Here is an 11,262-nt window from a genome sequence, read left to right as displayed (position 1 = left end):
TCTCCCTGTACGTGGTGGTCCCTGCTGGTCCCAAGTGGCTGCAGCATCCTCTGGAGTCTCCCTTTACGTGGTGGTCCCTGCTGGTCCCAAGTGGCTGCAGCATCCTCTGGAGTCTCCCTATACGTGGTGGTCCCTGCTGGTCCCAAGTGGCTGCAGCATCCTCTGGAGTCTCCCTATACGTGGTGGTCCCTGCTGGTCCCAAGCGGCTGCAGCATCCTCTGGAGTCTCCCTATACGTGGTGGTCCCTGCTGGTCCCAAGTGGCTGCAGCATCCTCTGGAGTCTCCCCGTACATGGTCTCTGCTGGTCCCAGATGCTCCATCCTGGCATCTCTGTGGTCAGTAGGAAATTGCACCTCTATTAAGACTCATGATTTGTCTCTACAAGCAGCAAAATTAACTTGAACAGCTAATTAATCAGAAAAAATGTGCAACATCTCTGTTATTTTTAATTCCTCACCCACACTAATGTGTTCTTGGTTTTTGCTAGAACTCATTTGGAGCCCGGTTCCCGATCCTCTTATCTCCGGGCTGCCAGCTCCAGGCTGGACGTGGAGAAACTTCTGCAGCCTTTCAAATCATCTCTAAGCACATTAGAGTCACATAAACAGGACATGTAATGAGACAGCCCTGCTTGGCTTTGATACTTTTAATTAGCGGCCTGAGCAAGGCAGAGCGGAGGAGGAGGGGGAGACCTGTGAGAAAGCCTAGGGCCTGGTGATGCATCAGCGTTGCCTGAGGCACAGACACTCAGAATAGTGGCTGTCTCCTGAACAACCTCCTTGCTTCCTGGAGTTGGGGAAATCCCTTTGACGGAAACAGGACAGCACACAAGAAGGACATGTGGCAGGAGCTTCACGGAGGCATTCGGTGGTATGATTTTAAATAGACAGGTTTGGGGGTTGACAAGGAGTGGGTTTGTCAACCTGGCTGGGTTTACCTAGGAGACAGCTCTGGGCATATCTGACTGAGCATGGAAGACACACCCTGAAACGTAGGTCACACTGTGGCATTTTTCGTATTTCCCAGTACTTGGGGATGTGAGGAGTCCCAGCCACACAGCCCAGCCACCACGACCCCTACTGTGCTTCACCTTGATAGGCACCTCCCTCCCAAACCTGGGGCCTGGATAAATCTTCCTTGCATCAGTTGTCAGATGTTGCTTCAGTCCCAGCAGTGAGAAAGGCAGCGAATACAGAGAGCCGACTTTCACAGAACAAGTCTCCCATAGCGTGTTGCAGATTTCTTGGGGGGAGACTTTCTGGATGGGGGTTACCTAGCAGGGACTTCCGCACATGCTGAGAACCTGCTGTGGTTAGACTGTCTTCTAACTATCCGTCAGTGAGCAGAAGACCTCAGCACTGACCCACTGACTACAAGCTGCAGCATTGTGGTTTGTCAGAGTTGGGAAGCAATAATCCAGGGTCTCTCAAAGACCTGACATCCAGTCCTAGAGAATCCTTCCAGGAATGTTTGTGTACTACGTTCACATTACAGAATCATCCTATATGTCCACTGACAGGCAGATGAAAAAATAAAATGAAGCATATATTTCCAATGGACATTTAAAATTTTTTTATGTGTGTGTGTGTGTGTATCGGGGGAGGGGGGAGTGCATACAGGAATCCCAGCGTGCATGTGGAGGTGAGAGGGCAATGTTTCAGGAATGGATTCTCTCCTTCTACCTTGTTTTGAGGCAGGGTCTCTTATTTCTGCTGCTGTTCTATGCATTCAAGCCTCTGGCCTTGGCTCCTGTCTCCTCCCAAATCACCACAGTAATGCTGGAATTACAGAGGTTTGCCCACCATATCTGACTTTTTATGTGGGTTCTGGGGACAGGCCTCAGATCGTCAGAGTGTGTAACAGTTACTTTCACCTGCTGAGACGTCTCCCTGGCTCTACAATTTTATTTAAGCACTAAAAAGAAACTAAATCATGTAGTTGGTTGTTTCAATCTTTTGGCTCTGTGGGGAGGGGCTGCCACCAGTTCCCAAATAATCACATACAATGACTTAGTCTTTCTTTTGATGCCCAACCTCAACTTGACTTGTTTCTAGCCAGCTTTTCTCAACTTAAATTATCCCTTCTATCTTTTGCCTCTGGGCTTTTTTTTTTTTTTTACCTTTTCTGTACACTTTTTTTTTTTTTCTTTCATCTTACCCCGTGGATTGCTGTGTAGCTGGGTGGCTTGCCCCTAGTGTCCTCTCTCCTTCTTTTCTCATACCCCAATCTTTTCTCTTTCCATATTTTTTCTCCTGTTTATTCTCTCTGCCTGCCAGCCCCACTTATTCTTTCCCCTGCCTTGCTATTAGCCATTCAGCTCCTTATCAGGCCCATCAGGTGTTTTAGACAGGCAGCCCAGCTTCACAGAGCAAACCAAATTAACATAAAAGAATAGTAGAAAATAGTATTCTACAAAAAAAATCAGGGCTGAAGAGATGGGTCAGTGATTAAGATTATTTACTACCATATTAGCAAATATGGTAAATAATCAGTAAATATTAGTGAAAACATACTACCATATTAGTAAATTAGTAGCCAGAGGTCAGATGCCAGCATGTACAGAAGTTGGTATATAAATACCTGTAACTCCCGTTTGGGAATACAAAGCTTGCATCTAGTCTTGCAAGCACCATACACACACACACACACACACACACACACACACACACACACACAATATATATATATATATATACACATATATAAATCTATTTTTTAAATCAGAAAAAGCATGCAGAAAAATGGTAGAATCCGAAATTATTATTATGCTGGCTGAATTAAGCTAATCTGATAAAGACAAATATTTCATGTTTTCTATCATATAAAAAATCCAGATAAAAAAACTTACAAACCAAGACATGAAAGTAGAAGAAAGCAGGGGACCAGCAGCAGGGGAGAGTGTGGAGAGGGTCAAAGGAGATGGACATGACCGGAGTCTGTGAGGTGCATATAGAAAACAGCACAGCAGAGCGTCTGTGCAATGAATAGACGCTGATAGGAAAACCACAGAGCCAGACGCAAAGAGCCTTGAGTGCTAGCAGTTTCGTGCCCTCCGCCACAAAGGCTGGACATTCTCACAGTTTAAGGAACCCTCTGCTTTCTTGATGGAGGTGGGTCTTGTAATAATAAAGAAACTGCCTCGGCCCTCATAGGACAGAAAATTAGGTAGGCGGAGTAGACAGAGGAGAATTCTGGGAAAAAGAAGCTGAGTGAGTGAGTCGCCATGATGCTCCCACTCCAGACAGACGCAGGTTAAGATCCTCTCTGGTAAGCCAGCTCATGGGCTACACAGAATATTAGAAATGGGTTAGAACAATATGTAAGAGCTAGCCAATAAGAAACTGGACCTAGCCGGGCCAGGCAGTGTTTGAAAGAATACAGTTTCCGTGTAATTATTTCTGGGTATAAGCTAGCCATGCGGGCGGCCGGGTGCCGGGGACGCAGCCCCGCCGCTTCTATTTCAACACTTTCTGAAGAAAAAGGCATTAACTATGTCCTGTTAAAGACAGGGCTTCCTTAATTCAGACACCTCTGTCAGTTACCAATGGCCAGGGCTCCATCACGTCTCCTCATAAGAACCAGGGCTGTCTCAGGGAACTAGCATAAAAGTCATTATGATAAAGTCAGCTGAATCTGCCTATGCCTTTTGCAAAACTGTCCATCACATTGTGTCCCCCCTAAGAGGTGTTTGAGCTGCTTCAACCCACTGCCTGGGCTCTTCCGGATGGCAGAGTCACCCTGGGCTTCCCTGCTCAGGTGAAGGTGGGATCTGCCTCAGTTAATGCAATGTCTTACTCAGCGAGGGATCCTGGGAAAGGAGGCTTCTGGGAGCAAACAGGTCTGTCATCAGCTGCAGCTGTCAACGACGCCAACCTAGAGTCATCTGCGAAGAGGGAACCTCAGCTGAAGAATTGTCCAGATCACATAGGCCTGTGGTCGTTGACTGTAAGACATTTTCTTTATTGCTTACTGATGTAGGAGGGCCCAGCGCCCTGTGGGCAGTACCGTCCCTAGGCAGGTTCGGGCTGTATATAAAGGGTGGCTAAGCAAGCCGACAAGCAGTGTTACCTCCACGGTCTCTAGTTTCAGATCCTAGGTTCCCGCCTTAGTTTTCCTCAATGGTGGACTCACTGACACCAAATGAACCCTTTCCTCCACAAGGCTGTTTGGTAAGGACTGTGTCAACAGCAGCAGAGACGCAGACAGGAATGATGCCTAAGTGGTCACCGCATGGTCCCTGAAGCTCCACGCTCTGTGGTCATGGGCAGCTCTCATCCCCACAGTTTTGTCTTGGAGATCTTTCCCACCCGCCTTTGAGCATTGCTTTCATCTCATCAGTAGGCTGGACACTCAGAGAAGCCACTGTACTCCCAAGTGTCTCCACTGTATTCCACACCCAGTAGGGAGCTCTGGTCACGTCAGGCCAACGCATCCCTTAACTGCTGGCTGTCTCTCATTCAGGGAGCGGGTAGCTGTTGGGATTATCATGTCCTTTAAGCTGTCTCTCCATTCAGACTGGACTGGTTATCAGTTCAATTCCAGGGAGAAACCATACCTTCCTCCCACACCTTGTCCCTGAACCTGGCCCTCTTCCCCACACCCAGCACCCCTGGGGAGAAGGAGGTGTCTGGTTAACTCTTCCTGCCCACCCGCCCCCAACCTCACGACTATTACTGTAAGTGAACCAATTTCCTCTCCTGACATCTGTAGCTCTTAGCAGTGAATATATTTGAAGAAAACCCTTTATGATTACTTGAAATCTTCCCTGCAATTTGATGCCTGATATTTCTCTTCACTCGCCCAATGATTCCCTTAACTCATTATGTCTTACACCGCAGGCCTACCCCTCTTTCCCACTGACACACACCAACCATTCTGAAGATTTATGCCTTCATGCCTGCATGTGCACAAACTGGCCGGGTGAGAGTTGGCCGCCCCAACTGCCAGCACCCCTCCCTGGTTGCTTTCTCCACCCTGAAGTCACCCCATTGCCTCAGCCTCAAATCTCTGCAGCCAGGGACTTGGTAAGGTTGTTTTCTCAGGGGAGTGGCGTCTCCTCCTCTCCTGTTGTACACTACCCCCTGCTTGTTCTCATGATTATTTCCAATTGCTTCCAGAACACTTAGCGTTCCAACCTCAGCATGAAAAGAGGCTTTTCCTCCAGGGGGAAGGTACAGTTTAAGGATTAGAAGTAATGCCAGCAATCTGGACAAGGATGCAGCTCAGAGGCCTCAGCTGGTGGGAGGGAGAAGGGGGAGCTACGTGGCATGCTGAGCTTCAGAGGACCCTGAAGACATTGTTTCAGAGTACCACCCTGCTGTGGTGGTGGGGGGAGTGATAAAGGCTCCCAAAGGGCTGTCATGCAGCTGGAGTCCAGGTCAACACTGCAGATGTAGCTGACTCTCCAGTAACATGTTGGGGTGCAACACCCCCCCTGCAAGCATCATTTTGCCCACTGCCTTCCCTACGCATGCTCGCTCTTTTGGCTGTCCTTTAACACACTCTCACTCACCCCTTTCCGGTGGCATTTGTCATGGTGGCTCCCATTCACTAACTCGCTCATTCACTTCTTCATTCATGGAGCTATAGTTACTGGACACCTGGCAAGGGCCAGGAGGACAAAAAGAAACAAGCAGGGCTGGTTCCTGACTCATGAGCGTAGCCCAGCAATGAACAGGGACATGAAAACAGCCATACTGGAATGAAATCACAACTGCAAGGGTGGACTCCCCTGGAGTTATGGAGCCTGAGAGGCCAAGCCTCCCTATGCAGTCAAGTGATCTCTGTTTGATTCTCAGCTCTACTGCTTGCTAATGTGAAGCTTTTGACTGCTCTTAGTTCTCTTTGCCTCAGTTTCCCCACTTTTCATGCAGATGTAATTAACAGGATTATGTGGAGATCTATTAGGACAGAATCCTGCAGAGGATCAACGCTGTGTGAGCATCAATGTCTTCCACTCACTAAATGGAAGAGCTTCCCATTCCTTACTTGGTACTTGGTACCCTACCAAATTTCTGTTCCCAGAACAGAGGCACCAAAAGATCTTCCTGGTACCCTTCAAGACCAACGTGTGTCTAGTCTTATGTAGTTATCACTATATATTTTTGTTCTTATTTTTGTTTTGCTTTGTTTCATAATGGGTGGAAGGTCTCCCCCACACCCAGCAGATCACTGCCTTCCCTAGACTGTTCATAGAGTAGACACCACACCAACCACAGTAGAAAGTTCTCAGGTGCATGTCCTTCCTCAGGTGATGAAGTGGGGAAGGGCATCTTGCTGCATCATGAGCTTTGGAGTGTGGCACGCTTCCAGCATAACAAATGAAGACTGGCTTCTCTGGATGGAGCAAATGACCACCCAGCCAGAGGAGGACACATTTCTGCATATTGTGATACCCCAGGTGTATGTGCCGGATGACAGAGGCAGAGCAGGGGTAAGGACCACTCAGAGATACGGTGAGTAGGAGACAAAGGGAGCCCAGCAATGTCTGCCACGCAGGAGGGGCCTCCCGGGAAGTGGACAGAACCCCCAGACACTGACCTTTGTATGGAACTCTTAAGACAGGGGGCACCCAGCAAGCAGTAAGATTTGCTTCTGTGCTATGGGCCAGCCCAGCCCATGGACAAAGAAACTGAGGCTAAAAAGGGCAAACAGGCTCACCTGGCTCAAGAAGCAAGCTGGGACCTAGCAGGCCCCTCAGTCAAGGTCTACCAACCCCAAACCCAAAGCCCTTCCTCAGCCATGCTGTGGCGTGAATTTCAGCTGGCACAAGGGCGTTTGGCTACGGAAGAATTTGGAATCGCAAGGGTACAGTAGCCCTCTGGATTATCCTTATCTCTGAAAGCCACACAACTTTGGAGATCCATTTCCAGGCCGAACTGACTACAATCAGGAGGCCTGGGGTGCAGGGTTGTAGGGTGAACCTCATGTGGTTTCTGGGGAGCTGGCAGGGGTGAAGCTGCTGGGGTCCTAGGGCCTAGCTGCAGGATTACTGGAACCATTACTACGTGATAAATTAGACTTCTTGCACACAGAGAAGGCTTCTGGGTTCCTGTAACTGTCTGTCAAAACTGCAGGCTTCAGAAAACTACAGAGTCAGCCTGAAACCACCATCCAGACCCACCCTAAAGGGGAGGAGTCGGCCTAACAAGTAGAGGCTCTGTTCCCAAGCTCAAGACACACAAGCTGAATAAAAGGGAAAACTGGTCCAGAGGCATAAAGATGGAGTGATGGAAGAAGGTCATTGGCTAATAAAAAAAACTGGCTTGGCCCATTTTATTGGTTAGAACATAGGTGGGTGGAGTAAACAGAAGAGAATGCTGGTAGGAAGAGGAAGTGAGGTCAGAAGTAATGCAGCTCCTCTCAGAGTCAGACTCTGCTCTGCTCCTGGAGAGACTCGACAGCTCTGCTCTCCAGAGCAGAGAGGCCAGGCTCCGCTCTCCCAGGCAGCTCTGACCCAGGATCGACGTAGGCTAGAATCTTCCCAGTAAGCACACCTTGGGGTGCTTACATTATTAGAAATGGGCTAGTCCAGGTGCAAGAATTAGCCTAGAAGAGGCTAGATAGAAACGGGCCAAGCAGTCTTTAAATTAATACAATTTGTGTGTTGTTATTTCGGGCATGAGCTAGCAGGTGGCCGGGGTGCTGGGGACGCAGCCCCGGCGCTCCTATTTCAACAATGGAGCTGTAAGAGAGGGGTGTGGTGACTGAGTCCAAGCGTTTCTCTGGATGGGGCTGGCAAAGATGCACCCAATGTAACCATCCCAGCACTAAGAACTCTTAGGCCAACAGCTGCCTCCAGAAGAGGAATGGTCATGGTTGGATCATGAGGACAGGGCAGAAAGACTGAGACAACCAACCAAAAGGTTGTTTAAGGCTCTGAGATGAGGGAGCTGCTGACTGTGCTGCCACATGGGAGCAACCTGAGTACATGTATGTGTGCCTGTGTGCGTGTGTGCGTGTGTGTGCTTGCACATGCATGTGTGGGGGTATACGTGCATGCATGTAAAAGCACCATGTGTAAGCATATGATGTGTGTATATGTATGTGTGTGTGTGTGTGTACATGCAAATTCATCATTGATTGCAATGTTCTACATCTTCAACTCAGCGCTGCCAGGGCCAGTTTGGTAGACCTGTGGATTATCATGGATTTTCTTCCAGACCCTATGGAAACATGTTTAGTAGGAGGCAGATGTCTTTACCTTGAATGCTACTGGACAGCTTTGTGCACTTGTCTCTAGAAGAAGGTGAGGATCATTTAAGAAAGCATGAGACATCTGCCTTTGTGTGGACTTTGTAGGCCAGACAGAGATGCCTTAGGAGTACTCAGACACACGGCATCTGAGATGAAGGATGCTTTTCAGCTGTTTCCGAGAAATTATCAGCTTCTGTATCAGCCCCAACCTTGAGTGCCGAGTAGCCTTGAAGGAGTCTAGAGTAACAGTCTCTCAGCCCTTGTTTTCTACGTGAGTACCATTGGAGAGCTAGCTAGAGCAGCAGAGCTCGGGGTTTTGTTTTGAAAACTTGATATAAAGGAGGTACAGGAATCGGTACTTCAACAAGTTACATTGTACACTGATTGCAAGCACAAATCCCTCAAGAGTCAGTGAGGATAACCCTCTTCCATATTTCCATCAACACCCTACAGCCAAAGTCACCAGTCACACACCTGGCATCTGCTTGTTTTTTACCGAAGCTGTATACTGAAGAACTCAGACATCAGGACCTGCTGCCTAATGGAAAGAGCCAGGGAGAAGCTTTTGCTGACTGAAGATCACTCTGGATTGAGGACTGACTGTCAACTTTAATCATCAACTTGCCAGAGCAGTACATCTCTGTGAACTTAGGCAAGGGGAAAGCTCCGTGCCAGTTCTGTAAGTGGTCATTAAATGAGAGGTGGGGGGGGGGGAGGGAGGGAGAGCGAGAGAGAGAAAGAGAGAGAGAGAGAGAGAGAGAGAGAGAGAGAGAGAGAGAGAGAGAGAGATCAAACTCCTGTCATCACTTTCATTGACTCTTGAAAGAGGCAAGATGGGAGTCTCAGGAAGGCAGTGAGCAGAAGGGAAGGTGCTGGGGGTTGACTGTGTTTGTCCTCTCCAATCTGCAAGTTGATACTTAATCTCAAATGCAGCAGTATTAGGAGGTGTGACCTCTGAGAGTCCACTGAGTCACAGGGCTCTGCCCTGCATAAGGCAGAAAAGATGTCTTCACACACAGGCTTGATGAAGGAGCCCATTCTATACGGGGACGTAGCATTCTTCCACTGCAGAGGCTCCAACACTCAAAGTATTGTCCCTGAACAAAGGCAAGACCCCCTCCAGAAAACAAGGTGCCTTCACCTTGGTGGTGGATCACACAAGCTCCAGAGCTGCAAGACCTAAGTCCCCAGCGTAGGGACTTCTGTTTAGCATCTCAGAGAGACTACGACAGAAAGTGTGGTCGTCACTTCTACTTCTACATAACCCTGACTGAGTATTTGAGGGAGCAGCTTCAAGGAGGAAGGACTTTTCCGAGGTTCTTGGCTCTGTTGATTCTGGGCCTGTGGTGTGGCCCAGCATCATGGCAGCAGGACTATGAGGAAAAGGATCTGTTCACTTCATAGACAGCAGACAAAAGCTGGGCACAGGCGAGATGGCTCAGTGGATGAAGCACTTGCCGCCAAGTCTCAGGAGCTGAGTTCAGTCCTCAGATTCCACATATTAAGAGTGGTCCCCTGACTCCCACAATCATGGTATGGCATGTGCATATGTGTGTGACACACACACTCATACACACACACAATAAATAAACAAATGCAAAATAAAAGAAAGAAAGAGACCTGAGGTCCAAGCACGACCTTCAAGGGCAGGCCACAGTGACCTGCTCCCTCCAGACAGGCCCCATCTTCCAAGGTTTTACTCCCTCCCTAAGTAAAGAGTGCTATCAACTGAGGACCAAGCATGCAAATCATGAGCCTATGGAAAGCATTTCATATTCAAACCGTAGCAGGAAGGTAAGATGTGAAAGCAAGTGAGCACCACCCTCTGTGCATTCTAAGCTCAGGAAGTTGGGTTGTACTGGGAGCTCAGATCATCAAGGAGAAATGCTTCTTCCATGTATAGCTCCGAGCTCCCTAAGAAACACATACAGGGCTGGGGAGATAGCATGAGGACATGAGACTGGTCCCCAGAACCCACATTTTAAAAGGCAAACGTGGGGTTTGCAGAGAGCCAGAGTTCAGTTCCCAGCATCACAACCATCTATAATCCAGTCCCAGGAGATCTGGCACCCTTATCTGGCTCTGCAGGCACCAGGCATATACTTGGTGCACATGCGTACACAGAAGCAGACAAAACATCCATTCTCAAGAAATTAAAAATAAACAAAATTGTTTTGAACTGGGTGTGGTGACCAGGGGAGAGATAGGTAAGTTCCTGGAGCTTGCTTCCCAGCCAGCCTAGCTGAATTGGCAAATTCCAGGTCTATGAAGAGACTTTATCCCAACAACCAAGTATGAGCATAGGAAAGGAAACACCTTAAACAGAACGACTCTCCCTCCCCCAGATGTTATGAAGCATCAATAGCCCTTCAATGAGGAGCGGAGCCTGGAGACCACCTCCCCCCATCTCTGCTGGAATCTTGCCTGGCTTGATCTTGTGCCCAGGAACACACTAGGAAGAGAATTGAGGGGAAAACGGGGAGCATTGGGGGGAGGGAAATGAGGACTAGATATGATATTTCATCATCTGCAATGTAAAATTATCAAGGATACAGAAAATTAAATTAAAATAATTAAGTAAATAAACAAAGATCATGGAGTCTTCAGGAATGACACTCAAAATTGTCCTCTGGCCTCTACACAATGCACCCATACACACAGGAACATGCACACACATGAATTTGCACACATGTGTATATACCCATAAAAGTAAGATACACAGAATGGGGTAAAAGTGGTGACTCTGGCTGGAGTTTTTCTGTCACGTGGGCCTGTGGGTACATCATGCCGCAATATAGCAATAATACGTATTTTATGTCACCAGAGAGATGCTTAAGGTAGAACCTGCCGTAAGTCCTTCCCTAGACTGCCACTCGCATCAGGTGTCTTCTTCCTGGGGTGGCAATGGCAGAAGCAATGAGAGCAAAGGAATTGGATGCTCGGATGGAGGCCTCTCCACATGGACCCAGAGACTGATGACATCCATCCCAGAGGCTCCCAGCGGGAGAGCTGAGCTGCTGTAGCTGCTATAGCCTGCCAAGCGGTTGCTCTTGAGAAGGAGCAATG

At 48.3% G+C, this 11,262-nt stretch overlaps 1 long non-coding RNA gene across 1 annotated transcript; it reads left to right on the top strand.

Moving 5' to 3' along the window:
• Positions 1 to 3,229: 3,229 nt before the first annotated feature.
• On the top strand, positions 3,230 to 10,876 carry LOC126515445 (uncharacterized). Its single transcript, XR_007595849.1, has 6 exons — positions 3,230 to 3,267; positions 3,800 to 3,945; positions 4,839 to 5,024; positions 6,251 to 6,455; positions 8,650 to 8,875; positions 10,542 to 10,876. It is a non-coding gene; the product is annotated as an uncharacterized lncRNA (long non-coding RNA).
• The last annotated feature ends 386 nt before the right edge of the window (positions 10,877 to 11,262 follow it).

Source organism: Alexandromys fortis, unplaced genomic scaffold (assembly GCF_014885135.2).
Source record: "Alexandromys fortis isolate MF-2015 unplaced genomic scaffold, M_Fortis_MF-2015_v1.1 scaffold_121, whole genome shotgun sequence".
Classification (NCBI taxonomy): Eukaryota; Metazoa; Chordata; class Mammalia; order Rodentia; family Cricetidae; genus Alexandromys; species Alexandromys fortis.
Note: the sequence above shows the minus strand (reverse complement) of the source record. Positions and strands in the feature narration are given on the sequence as shown.